This window comes from Typha angustifolia, chromosome 6 (genome assembly GCF_048772165.1).
Source record: "Typha angustifolia cultivar Huaian chromosome 6, ASM4877216v1, whole genome shotgun sequence".
NCBI lineage: Eukaryota > Viridiplantae > Streptophyta > Magnoliopsida > Poales > Typhaceae > Typha > Typha angustifolia.
Genome location: NC_133244.1, coordinates 1,030,326 through 1,044,526, shown reverse-complemented (window position 1 = coordinate 1,044,526; position 14,201 = coordinate 1,030,326).

Genomic DNA, 14,201 nt, shown 5'->3' with positions numbered 1-14,201 from the left:
GTAAGAGATTTTTAATAGGTTATATGATCTATGTATTAAAAAAAACTTTAGCAAAATATATAAAAATAAATGATAGGTCAAAAGATCTAAGTATAATTATCCGTATAATTTATTTATTAAAATCCTATCTAAGATTTAAGGATGCTGCATTGTCCAAATATTATTCTACAGCATAACTTTGATTCAAATCAACATGTTTTAAATGAGATTAAATTTAACATTCGATCTAATTAAATATAATTCGTTATTCATTCGGGAATCTATTTAGTATATTTTATATAGGGATAATTTTACTTATACTCTTAACTATTTTCATATACATTCTCTGTAACTTTGACCCTGTTGATGACATTAATGGTGAAGGCAAAAATAACATAAACGCCTCTCTACTTATATTAGTATTTTTATTGTTATATTGACATTCCTCTTCAGGTGAGGCAATTTTTGAACAAGAAAAGTGAGGAAGAATTAACTAAAAACTAATGAAATGAGTATTAAGAGATTTTCAATTGTTTACGAGTCTATGTATAAAATTTTTCTTAGCAAAATATATATAAAAATAAATGATAGTTTAGAGGATCCAAGTGGAATTATTTTTTTACTTTGTTTATCAAAATCCTACCTAAATCAACTAATAATATGCCGAAATATTATTCTATAGTATAACTTTGATTCTATTCAACCTTGAAATTGTATCACGGTTGTTTCAAATGTGATTAAATTTAATTCTGAATTTAAATTTTATGTCCTACATATATATATTACTTTATAGATCCCAAAAAATAAAAGTACTACTAAGTAAGAGAAATATTTGAAAATTAAAATAATGACATTCTTATCTTTTTTTACGGTTAAATTGTTTAAATTTTAATGGTGGTTCTCTCGGGGGATATTAATGCCAATTCAAGTTTAAATTAAGTTTAATATTGATTTGTAGTATGCATGGATAAACAAGTTTATCTTTATTAAAGTCAAACTCAAACTTCTGGAGGTTGAATTAAATCAATAGTTGTTTTGTATAATTGAGTTGTGGTCCCATGTATGAGTATAGCCAATCCGAGCTTGATTGGTCAGATCTCTAATCAAGCTTGAATTGAAAATAATTTCAAGCTTAGATTTATAATCAAGCTTGAATCAAATTTATTTTAATTCAAAGCCAGTTTGGAACTAATTTCAAGCAAATTTTAGAATATAACGAAAGTATAGTATAATATAGAAAGAATTACTCATATAGTAATAATAATTATTCTAGCCTACTTAATCGAGTCGGCTCATAATTAAGCTTAGCTCGAATATTTTCAAGCCTATTTTGAAGATCAAGTTGGTACACCTCATTTTCGGATCGAGCTTAATCGAGCGAGCCGAGCTCGAGCCAACTTGATTATTTTGATTACCCTTGTCACGTGTGGTGGTAGAAGCATATCAAATATTATTAAATTCAATTTGGTTTTTGTATTCAAGTTTTATTGGATCATGTGAATATTACAATTACTTTTATTAGTGTTTAATTGTGTATATTCACATGTTAATGCAGATTAGGCGAAGTAGATGAATATGATATCTACTTATAATAGTTAAAATTTTCATATAAGACAGATCTTACCTAAATAAAAATATTAAATTAGACCATGAAATCATGAACCGATCCATATTAATCAAAAATAAAAAATAGAAAACCCAAAACTTTACACATCATGAGGGCATCTATAGGTGGGTTTTACGCGTAGCCCATTTGAAAAATTAAGAGAGGGAAATAACTACCCTAATTTTTGAATGGGGATTTATTTTTTTACGTTTATCTCTCTCCATCTCGATTGATTGAAGTGCCCGCAAAACTTCATAAAAGATGTAACACAAAACCCAACATGATTTGGTATGTTTCTCTTTCATTTCTTTAAATTTGAAATATTTTTCAATATATTTTATGTATTTGCAAATAAACTTCTTATTGGTATATTCTTTAAATTAAGGCACCAAAAATAAAAATAAAAATGATATATTTCATTGCCCACTTCTTTTGAATAAGAATAATCTTTAGAGTGCTTGTCTTCATTGTGCGTATTTAAAAATAGAATAACTTGTAACGTGTCCTTACTAGAAGGAATGATAGATTATATATTCCTTAATAATTATATTAATTGTGTAATATTTTTTACTATCAGTATGATGCTATTATTATTTCTATCGATCAAGTCTTTCTATCAGTATGATGCTATTTCTTCTATCAATCAAATCTTACTCATTTTTGCTTCTAACTTTCTAAAATTTAAGTTACTATGTACTAATATTCTAAATTGATTAACTTATGAGTTAGCATTATCTAAGTTGATATAGTTAAACTCTAATGAATGTATATAGATAACTATTTTGTATATCATAATAAAATCATGATATTCTAACTTGCTTCTATTAGTGTTAGGGATAATAATATAATATATGCAAGTAACTAGTAGTTAATTTTTTAGTATATAATAATAGTGGATGAAGTTTAGATTTGGTATGTTGCTTACTTAACATTTTTTTTTACTTTACTTGTAGGTTTTAATTTGCCTTCAAGACACGCACGCACATATTAACATGGTATGTCTTAAAACAAATGTTATTAGTATTAATCAAGTTATTTAAGATTAATATTAAATAATATATATAATATTGATTAATTATTTTGTTGTATTCATATGTTTTACTATTATCAAGAGATACCAAAGATTAAAATTGAGATTACATGTTTACCAAATCATTTTGGGAACATTATTAGGAAACTAAGTGAAGATCAAAAGGAGGCAATTCAGGAGCTTGTGTTTTATTGCATACTTTTTATGCATCCAATTAGAGATAGACGTATTCTATATTTGTGGTTGGCTGAAGCATATGGCTTACATACAAGAACATTTAGAATAGAAGTTGATTCCATTCCTATTGATTTGTGGGATGTTTATTGCCTTATGGGCTTATCCACTACAGGCAAGAAGATAAAAATTGTAGAAAAAAGACCAAATAAAATTTTACATAGTGTTTATATAGACCCAATTAAAGAAAATATTACGCTTAGTCATTTGGCTAAATGTATTAAAGAAAATAATATTACTGATGAACATTTTATTCGTCGATTTATATTAATAATGATTGGTACAATATTGGCACCAAATGCAAAAAATAAAGTGTGACCCCTTTTTTTTTAAACCTTTTGGAAGATATTTCATGTATTTAAACTCTCAATTGGGCTGATTTTATGCTTGAGTATTTGCTTGATAGCTTGACATCGTACAGATCCCAAGAAAGCAAATATTTAGGAGGAAACTAGGCATTACTTTAGGTATTATTTTTGCTTTGATAGTTTTCATATATAGTATACTTGACATCTTTTGACTAAATTTAAATTTTTAAATATAATATTGGTATTTAGAACATATAAGAGCTATTGGAGATGAGTTTGAATATAATAGTCATAAGTATCCACTAATAGTGTATTGGAACGATAATAAAATTCTAAAGAGAGATCAGTATGATGAAAAATATGGGCGAGGCAAAGAAGAGGTATTCAAATTAATTTTTTTTCTTATGATATATCTAATTTTATTTTCTTACTTATTTTTCTCACTTTTGAGCAGATAGTGATACATTTAACACATCAATCTTTTGAGGAAGATATATGGCTTAAACATGAGGAACACAAAACTAATCGAGAGGTAAAAAGTTTTACTTATTAGCAAATATGTCTTGTATACAATTTAGGTGGTTAAATTTATTTTATTTAATATTACTTTTCAAAAAATATTATTGTAGGATAAGAACATAATAGATATTTGTAATGGTGATGATATTATAATTGAGATTTCCAATTATGCAACCGACATATTGAAAGTAGATAGTAGTGAGGTTAAAAGGAGCAATTTGGAGAAAAGATGTGTATCCCATGAAATCGATTTAAGCAAGTAACCAAAATGGAACTGCAGCAACAAATGATCTTTTGGTATAATTTTCATACTTATGAAATAAACTTCTTTTGATATATCTAATTATTATTGTTAACAAATACTATTTATTTACTGTAGAGTGCTCTAAATAATGTTGTAAAATATCTATCAAGCTTAGAGCAGTCCTATGCAACAACATAATAGAAATATATATAACATAATATCCAATATGGAGGAAAATGTAAAGGTTAGTATAATATACTCATCACTTCAGCATGATTATTCTCTACTTTTATGATATGAAAATTTATATATTTGAATGTAGGAAATACTTCGAAGATTGGATGCAAAAAAAGAGAAATGTATTTGTCAAAAATATGCTCATAAAAAAGATGCGGATAATGTCAGTAATAATTGCGAGCAAGTTATGGAGTTTTCATCACACAATAATTCGTCAAATGAAAAACCCGAGGTTTTACAAGAACCAAAGAATCATGTCAAATAATCAATATTTGCGGAAAGAGTGAAAAAGTTAAATGAAAGGCATCGAGAACCAAGTAGATATTATAAATCACCATATTTACTAGTTGAGTGAAAAACTAGTGCACAAAATGAATTTGATGACATCATAAATGTACACAAAGATCTTACATTTGAATTTGAGAATATCACAGATAATGCAGAGCATTGGAATATATTAAAAAGTGACGATGCAAAAGATGTAAGTTTTCAATATTCGAAGACCTTCACATTCAAAGAAATTGCTACTATCAAAGACATGATGATGCACGCTTCTTCAAATGAATATATTATTATTATGGAAGATATTAAGCTGATGGATATATGGATGGATTGTGTGGTTACACATGCTAAAGAAGATAATATGAATAAATGGATACTAAATGAGGTATTTAGCTATATTTTTTTTCCTTATATTTGATTTTCTAGCATAATTTATTAATCGTTTTGTCTGATTGTTAAAGAAAATTAGTGTCAGACAAAACTTAGTGATCCTCAGTATTCGAAATTATATTGCTATTACAGACAGAAAGCCAACAGAGGTTTATCTAAATCTACTTGATATCACATACAATATGAATAATTAGTGGTTGTCTTCTTCGGAAATTGGTCCTCGGTGGCTCCACCGTCTTCTTGCACACCACGCGCTTGTCTTGAGGCCCGGTAAACTAAAGACAGAGCATGGGGTAAAAAATAAATAGCATGACATCTAAACAAATATCTCTTCTTATTAGATTTATGGTGTGAAAGCTAACGAGATGTTGGCTAACACAGAATCAAAAGTTTTGATCTCAAATACTCATCGGTAATTTTTAGAAGTCTAAAAACACAAAAGAAAAAAGTAGCCTTACCGGAATATTGTGGGATTCGCTTTGACTAAAAACGACGTGCGAAGAGAGGATTTCGAAAGCAAAAAGAGAGAGAGTGAGTGGAAAGAGAGAGAGGAAAGGGAGAGCGACAGCATACTTAGCAAAGAAACCAACCGTTCATTAAAATTTAATTTTAAAAATAAATACCTATTGAACCGGTCATCCTTCTTAATTCTTTTACATTTCTATTATACCCTCATAAATTCTGATCATTGGATCTCCAATTAAGATACCTACTCTTGAGGCATGGAAGAAATGCTCAAATATTAAATTAGACCATGAAATCATGAACCGATCCATATTAATCAAAAATAAAAAATAAAAAACCCAAAACTTTTAAGCGCATCTATAGGTGAGTTTTACACGTAGCCCATTTGAAAAATTAAGAGAGGTTATTTCCCTGATTTTTGAGTGGCAAGTTGTTTTTCTACGTATATCTCTCTATCTCGATTGATTGAAGTGCATGCAAAACTTCACGAAAAATCAGACACAAAACTCAACATGATTTGGTATATTTCTCTTTCATTTCTTTAAAGTTAGAATCTTTTTCAATATATTTTATATATTTATAAATAAACTTCTTATTGGTATATTCTTTAAATTAAGGCACCAAAAATAAAAATAAAAATGATATATTTCATTGCCCACTTCTTTTGAATAAGAATAATCTTTAGAATGCTTGTCTTCATTATGCGTATTTGAAAATGGAACAACTTGTAATGTGTCCTTACTAGAAGGAATGATAGATTATATATTCCTTAATAATTATATTAATTGTGTAATATTTTTTACTATTAGTATGATGCTATTATTACTTCCATCGATCAAGTCTTTCTATCAGTATGATGCTATTACTTCTATCAATCAAGTCTTACTCATTTTTGCTTGTAACTTTCTAAAATATAAGTTGCTGCATACTAATATTCTAAATTAATTAACTCATGAGTTAGCATTATCTAAGTTGATATAGTTAAACTATAATGAATGTATATAGATAACTATTTTGTATATGAGAATAAAACCATGATATTCTAACTTGCTTCTATTAGTGTTAGGGATAATAATATAATATATGCAAGTAACTAGTAGTTAATTTTTAGTATATAATAATAGTGGATGAAGTTTAGATTTGGTATGTTGCTTACTTAATTTTTTTGTTTTTTACTTTACTTGTAGGTTTCAATTTGCCTTCAAGACACGCACGCACATATTAACATGGTATGTCTTAAAATAAATGTTATTAGTATTAATCAAGTTATTTAAGATTAATATTTGTTGTATTTATATGTTTTGCTATTATTAGGAGACACCAAAGACTGAAATTGAGATTACATGTTCACCAAATCATTTTGGGAACATTATTAGGAAACTAAGTGAAGATTAAAAGGAGGCAATTCGCGAGCTTGGGTTTGATTGCATGCTTCTTATGCATTCAATTAGAGTTAGATGTATTCTATGTTTGTGGTTGGCTGAAGCATATGACCTATATACAAAAACATTCAGGATAGAAGATGATTCCATTCCTATTAATTTGTGGGATGTTCATTGTGTTATGAGCTTACATGATAGTCATAAGTATCCACTAATGGTGCATTGGGACGATAATAAAATTCTAAAGAGAGATCGGTATAATGGAAAATATGGGCGAGGCAAAGGAGAGGTATTCAAATTAATTTTTTTCTTATGATGTATCTAATTTTCTTTTCTTACTTGTTTTTCTTACTTTTGAGTAGATAGTAATACATTTAACACATCAATCTTTGAGGAAGATATATGGTTTAAATATGAGGAACACAAAACTAATCGAGAGGTAAAAAGTTTTACTTATTGGCAAATATGTCTTGTATACAATTTAAGTGGTTAAATATATTGTAGAATAAGAACATAATAGATACTTGTGATGGTGATGATATTATAATTGAGATTTCTAATTATGCGACCGACATATCAGAAGCAGATAGTAGTGAGGTTAAAAGGAGCAATTTAGAGAAGAGATGTGTATCCCATAAAGATCGATTCAAGCAAGTAACTAAAATGGAACCTCAGCAACAAAATAATCTTTTGGTATAATTTTTATACTTATGGAATAAATTTCTTTTGATATATCTAATTATTATTGTTAATAAATACTATTTATTTACTGTAGAGTGCTATAGATAATATTGTAAAATATCTATCAAGCTTAAAGCAGTCTATGCAACAACATAACAGAAATATACATAATTTACTCATCACTTCAGCATGATTATTCTCTACTTTTATGATATGAAAATTTATATATTTGAATGTAGGAAATACTTCGAAGATTGGATGCAAAAAAAGAGAAATGCATTTGTCAAAAATATGTTCATAAAAAAGATGCAGATAATGTCAGTAATAATTGCGAGCAGGTTATGGAGTTTTCATCACACAATAATTCGTCAAATGAAAAACCCGAGGTTTTACAAGAACCAAAGAATCATGTCAAATAATCAATATTTGCAGAAAGAGTGAAAAAGTTAAATGAAAGGTATCGAGAACCAAGTAGATATTATAAATCACCATATTTACTAGTTGAGCGAAAAGCTAGTGCACAAAATGAATTTGATGACATCATAAATGTACACAAAGATCTTACATTTGAATTTGAGAATATCACAGATAATGCAGAGCATTGGAATATATTAAAAAGTGACGATGCAAAAGATATAAGTTCTCAATATTCAAAGACCTTCACATCTAAAGAAATTGCTGCTATCAAATACATGATGATGCATGCTTCTTCAGATGAATATATTATTATTATGGAAGATATTAAGCTGATGGATATATGGATGGATTGTCTGGTTACACATGTTAAAGAAGATAATATGAATAAATGGATACTAAATGAGGTATTTAGCTACATTTTTTTTCCTTATATTTGATTTCCTAGCATAATTTATTAATCGTTTGTCTGATTGTTGTTAGGTTATTAATTTATATGTAAAAAAATTTAACTATGAGAAAAATGTGGCAGGGTTACATGTTTTGTACGAAAGCACATCAATATCAATGGTTGCGTGGATTGAGGAACAATTATAAAAATAATCAGCAATGCAGCAAACGAAACAGAATCACGAATTAAAAAGATTGGCGATAGTTATCTTAAAAGTGACATGGTAAATTTAATTTTTATTTTTTTAAGCTATTTATAGTGTCTTAAATTATTGATTCAATTTGCAGGTCTTTATTTCAATAAATCCAGATAATAACCATTGGTTTGTTACTGTCCTACATATCTTATGTAAGAAGTTTCAGATATTGAACTCCTTGCTATTTGGTATAAATTATTATGAAGAAGCTATGAGGGATAATATTTTATTTACTAAAATTTGTAAATTTATTCAAAGATGTTGTGGAAAACTAATGATTATTATGTTGAAAATTGGCATACAATATTGCAAGAAGGCAACAATTAGTAGATCTTCTAAATTGAAAGAAAAATATGGTCATATCAATATTACAAAATGGCCAATTAATATCGTCAAAAACATTTCGCAACAAACAGATAGGTTTTTTTCTAGAAATTTCATATTCTGTTTAGTTATAGTATGATCCAATTTATAAATATGTTGTTTTTTTATATTGCAGCTGCTCATGTGGCATATTTATAATAAAATATATTCAATTTTGGGATGGATTAAAATTGACTGATAATTTCGCACAGGTATTATTATATAAATTTTTGTTCATTTATATATATTATATAATAATCATTTCCCCTAGTGAGTATAATAAATATTTATTTACTTTTATTTGATGTTTCAGGCAGACATGGAGTTTTTTAGAAAACAAATGATTTGCAGAATTAATATTTTCAACATTAAATGAAAGGAACGATGTGAAACATGAAGTATAGATGATGATAAAGTAAAAGAAGAGGGTTGAATTCGATAAGTTATTAGAGATTTGATTCGAGTAAGTTTATTTGCATCTAGAGCTGAGGCGATCCGAAGAGGGCAACAAATTGTCACCATATTCTTTATATTTTCATTTGATTATTTCTACTATTGCATCATGGATTGTCTTTATATTACACTTTTATCTAAGTCATGATGATACTGCGTTGGAATGATGTAAGTACTCAAATTACTGTTACAGTAACTAACTTATTTTTTTAGTGTGGAATTTTCTATGTTTAATGTCAAGTTTCTTTGCTCTGTTTATTTCATCTAGAATGAATGGTAGAGTTTGATTCTACTTAAAATATTTTTCCTATTCATTGTTAAATATATAGCTTTTTTTTCACTAATTTGTTACATAAGCAATCATTTCTTAAGGTACCGGTGCTATCCTGATATACCATAAATGTGCACATATAATGAGAACTTCTGCGGGATCTTTATTTTGTCTTTTTTTGTAAGAAATTTGTCAATGTTGCTAACACTAATTCTTGTGATTGATCTAAGGTAGCTGCTCTGAAAGTTGCATCATATTTGCCATTTCCCTACTCTGTGTTGAGCTCCCTGCTGATTATTCTTGTGCCGACGAGGGATGTTGTCTATTACTATGTTGTAAAACATCGTTATATGTGTTTTCCATCTGATTTGAGTTTAAGTTGGCTTATGAAATTTTTGTCTGATGAATAACATGAGGAAATAAATACGCAGGCCTAGGCTTTGGAACAAGAAACCTCTTCTCAGTTAAAGATATTATGCTTACTGAAATTATTGTACACTTTGTACTTGATAAGTCCTGGCTGATAGTGTTAATTGGAATTGAACTAATTTCATGGAGAAGCTAATGTCATATTCGGTATTCCACCATTAAAGCTGTTCTCTTCTGATTTTGCATGATCACTCTGCAGAACTAACTAAAATCAGTTATATGTCACTTGATCATTATGGTATAAGTATGCATAGATTTTCTATTTACTATCTATGAATTCTCATATAGACAACAAAGAATAGTTTGGATGGTTTGCAAAGGATAATAAGAAGGCAAATGATTTAATAAGAACTGTTAATTTATCTCTCCTAATCGAACGGTTAAGATTAAATAATACTAAATAAAATTAACTGAAAGTATCGATTATATAAACCGGAAGTACCAATCACTTTTCTAAATTGTAAAGATAAATGAGTCATATTTTATTTCTCTCTTTAGCTATTCAATTTTCTTATAAAAAATAAAAATGATAATAAATTGGTAAAAGTTGATACTCCTATTCTTAAGATAAACAATAAGAAAATATTTAAATTCTAATTTTTTTAATTAATTAATCTAGTCACATATGTAAAATATCTTATATACCCTTCAATTTATCAACAGATGAAAATTATTTTTAATAACTAATTGGTTAATATCGAATTATTGCTCTAACAAGAAAAGGTTGATTTTGTGTGCAAATTATGACCCAATTTACTAGTAATGTGAAAATTAATTGTTCTCGAGAAGAAAGTAGATATAGGAATCCAGTAATTATGAGAAATGGCATAATTCATAAACCAAGTTAAGTAGTATGGACTATTTAAGTTTCTCGAAGGAAGGAGCTAAATTTTCTGGGTTCAGGAGCTAAGCATAAGATCCTTAGCGCGGAGAATGCTACCTAGATTGATAGATACATTGGCATTGTAGAATTCGCTGGAATTGTAGTGTGGCTACTGCATCAGGTCTCAAATGCTAACTCTGATGATTTGCTGCATTTGTTTGCCAGAAGTTTTCTTCATTTGTAGTGATATCATCAGGTAAAGGGCATTTTCTTTTTCTTACACCAAAGCACAATGGTAAAGAGGTCTTATGGGAATATCTCTAATGCTCATGAAATACTGATATTATCTAGATTTTTGAATTTATATATCTACAACAATTCTCATGATCATATACCTTTTGAAAGACTTCTAAAGAAATACAAAGTTACCAAGTACCAACTGCCAACTTACAAGCATCTATTATAGACATTTGTTGTCATGGTGGATTCCAGTCAATCTCCACCAGAATATTAAAATTACAGAGGCATTAAAATAAGGAGAAGAAAAGAAGGTGAAGTTTGAATTGTTTACATATTGAATAAATAAACAATTGATTAGGAAATATCAATGATGCAAAAGGTACACATAAATAACTGATAACTCTATCATAAATGGTATATTGACAATGAAAGTTCAATATATTAGATGACAACGTTTTCTAGAATCAAGATCTGAAGCATTTAGTACAAGGATCTAATGTTAGATCAAGAAACTATATACTGGTTTGAAAGTTTAAGTCATTGAAAATGGTCAAGGGAAAAAACATGATCATCTAACTTGATGTTGATCTTGACCTCTTATCTCAATAATGAGATTCTCTCCTAGACTTTACAATATCATAGTGAAATTCATGTCATGTGAAGACAAAGGCATATATATAAACTTCTCTCAAAGAAAGATAGGTATGTAAGTATTGTTGCACTTGATATTAAGTGTTTCTTCCTTAACACATTGTTAAAATGTAAAAAATAATAAACCAACAGCCCCTGTTTCCTTGATAATACTCATTAATGATTACTTGTAAAAGAAAATCATCCTACATTTATCAGCTGAATTTTTTGAAACTAAGCATGAAATCATGCTCAATAAATGTCATTTTCATACGAGTATATGACTTCAGGAATTTCTATTTATACAGTAAGATAAGAACTCCCACGCTACGTATTTGCTACTCTTTTTTCTGCAACACCAAAAAGATAAAATTAACTTCTTAAGAAAAATTAGTATCAGACAAAACTTAGTGATCCTCAATAGTCGAAATTATGTTGCCATTACAGACAGGAAGCCAGCAGAGGTTATCTAAATCTACTTGATATCACATACAATATAGACTAATCAGTGGTTGTCTCCTCCGGTAATCGATCCTTGGTGGCTCCACCGTCTTCTTGCACACCACACACTTGTCTTGAGGCCCGATAAACATATTACAAATTCAGCTATTAAATTGGCCCAGTATAATAGCAGATGCTTACAAACAAATATATTCTAAATGACTTCCAAGTATCACGTATATCCTACTTAATGATTAAGAATGAATTCTAATAGCAATGGAAACTACAGATATAAATACTCTATTACAGTAATAAACAATAGAGTATTTAATATGCCCTGAACATCCACTAAATCATCAAGGATAGCATTAATTTGCTCATACATCATACTAATTCAAGTACCAAGAGTAAAAATGACCTTTAGTTACATCAGCAAGTGTCAAACAATTGGACTTTTGCATCATCTGAGGTTTCTGGAATGATGTGAAACACTGAGGTAGATTTAGGACATGTAAGAACATAAATTGAAATTTTTAAGAATTTTTTCATGGACCCAACAATACACTCCAAAAACTCTTCTAAATATCTAATTTTGAAAGAACTGCAAAGTTATAATGTATAAAATAGAAAACAAACAACAATTTTCATGAATGCCAATAACATAACAAGCTCTATGTACAACTCATCTGATGGATCAACAATGCGGCTCAAGATGTTTGAAACTAAGAGAGACACCAATATTGCTGGACCAATTGCAAGTTGACAGGATGATCTAAAGTTCCAAATACAACATAAACAAATATGGAAATGAAACCAGAATCCGCATTCACAAAATAACTTGTTATAGAAAAAGTAATCTAAAATAACATTTCTATAAAATATTGTAGTACTTACATAGCCCATAAATGGGATTAAGTCCAGCAAACTCATAAGACATTGCCTGATCAATTCGTAATAGACAGATGAAAATCAAAGTTAAAAGGAGACAAATTTAAGAAAATAGATTGCAAGCTTTTAAATTGAGCAAGTATTGATGAACCAAAAGCACCAATGCACCTGCAAAAAGCACCAATAAACTCTCTTAGACCCTATATCATAAATTCATTTTGAAAAAAAGGAACTAAAGATTTGTATATAAAATAAAGTAAATGCTTATATTGAAGAAGGTTAACTAGATATATATATAGAAAATATAACAATCAAAGACCTCATAAGTATAGCTGTTGAGATTATAGTGAAGGCTCTTCCCAGCCCTAAATTTGCTCTTAAACATACCCTTCTCTTTATCAACCAAGAGATTTTGTAACTTTAAATCCCTGAAATTATAAATTTTACATATACCAATTTCATCAATAAATACTATTATCAATTGAAAAAAAAATGTAACATAAATATCACCTCATTTTTTGGAACAAAAGAATACTGCTCAAACTCTGTTTGCATCTTTCTCCATGACGAGACATGTACGTATTGAATGATCAACTTTATTACAAAGTCCACATTTATATCTTCGAATCTCATTAAAAGATTTTATTCTCTTTTTAGGTGCACCATTGGATGCCACAACTATAGGATCAAGAATTTTATCTGATAGAGCGATTTTTTCTTTTGATTCTCCATCTACTTCGATATTATTATGAAGTTCAACTCCCGAATTATGCTCAGGTGTTCTTTTCTGACTTAAACATTTCATCAAATCTTGAGACTCTTTTTCTGACTTTGATGCTTCAAAAAATACTTTACTGCTAATGTTAGTTAAAGCATGAAATCTAGACATTTGTTCACTCCATTGGATTGTACCACCCCTTCTATCAAAAACAAAAGCCAACTTTGCACTCTTGGTCCATCTTGTTCAAATGCAATACTTTGGAATAAGCACTTTATTAAATTTCTTTAAAACAGTAAAAATATGGGTGTAAGGAATGCTATCACGTTCTAATTTCAAATAATTGCAAATAATATTATCAATACTAGTACTTTGTGTGACATCCACAAAAAACAAATCATCAACATGAGTAAGTGAAGCTACTATAAACTTTGAAGACTCATCAGAATCTAGTATATTAATAACTTTATAGTTTTCCACCAACATAATCTCAGCTTGTACCAAATAAAAAACTTTTGGAGTATACA